Genomic DNA, 341 nt, shown 5'->3' on the forward strand with positions numbered 1-341 from the left:
CAGAACACAGTCAAGGGTCAGAACACAGCCAAGGGTCAGGGTCAGAACACAGCCAAGGGTCAGGGTCAGAACACAGCCAAGGGTCAGGGTCAGAACACAGCCAAGGGTCAGGGTCAGAACACAGCCAAGGGTCAGGGTCAGAACACAACCAAGGGTCAGGGTCAGAACACAGTCAAGGGTCAGAACACAGCCAAGGGTCAGGGTCAGAACACAGCCAAGGGTCAGGGTCAGAACACAGCCAAGGGTCAGGGTCAGAACACAGCCAAGGGTCAGAACACAGCCAAGGGTCAGGGTCAGAACACAGCCAAGGGTCAGGGTCAGAACACAGCCAAGGGTCAGGG

The sequence above is a fragment of the Oncorhynchus masou genome, chromosome 2 (assembly GCF_036934945.1).
Source record: "Oncorhynchus masou masou isolate Uvic2021 chromosome 2, UVic_Omas_1.1, whole genome shotgun sequence".
Lineage (NCBI taxonomy): Eukaryota > Metazoa > Chordata > Actinopteri > Salmoniformes > Salmonidae > Oncorhynchus > Oncorhynchus masou.